This window comes from Penaeus monodon, chromosome 34 (genome assembly GCF_015228065.2).
Source record: "Penaeus monodon isolate SGIC_2016 chromosome 34, NSTDA_Pmon_1, whole genome shotgun sequence".
NCBI lineage: Eukaryota > Metazoa > Arthropoda > Malacostraca > Decapoda > Penaeidae > Penaeus > Penaeus monodon.
Genome location: NC_051419.1, coordinates 7,574,059 through 7,574,523, shown reverse-complemented (window position 1 = coordinate 7,574,523; position 465 = coordinate 7,574,059). Strand labels below are relative to the sequence as shown.

At 39.4% G+C, this 465-nt stretch overlaps 1 protein-coding gene across 1 annotated transcript in view; it reads right to left on the bottom strand.

The window, feature by feature from the left end:
- The window catches only part of LOC119594803, a gene marked incomplete in the record, with an annotated part of 120,867 nt that extends 120,408 nt beyond the window's left edge, over positions 1-459 (bottom strand). The window contains 1 exon segment of the mRNA XM_037943892.1: positions 132-459.
- Positions 460-465: the final 6 nt, after the last annotated feature.

Below are 465 nucleotides of genomic sequence, written 5' to 3'. Positions count from 1 at the left end.
CGTGTATCTGCAAATAAACCAAAAGACACCACCTTCGAAATCTCAAAAAGGATTACTCGAAGCCAAAGCCAGTGACGTAACACCGACCATAGCTTCGTAAAGACAAGAAACAGAAGCGAAAATGCACATACCTGTTTGTGATGTGTATAATTTCCCCCTGACTGGGTGTTTGCTGTTTCCTCGTTCTCCTTAATAGGTATTCCTGTTTCTTAGGAAGCACCCATGTCCTTTGTGCTCTGGCTATAGACGGACATCTCGTTTTTTTTTCTATTCTTTTCTTTTCCTCGGGGATATACGTGGGATGATAGATATAAAATTTCTTATTGAAATGCGGTATCTTTTTTCTGTTTTAATATTTATGTATCTCTTCTTGTTTTGTTTTTCTCTCGCTCTATCGCTTTCTCTCTTTCGTTATCTGTGTCATGGGGCGATGCGACCGAACGAAAAGGAAATTATCGTGTATCT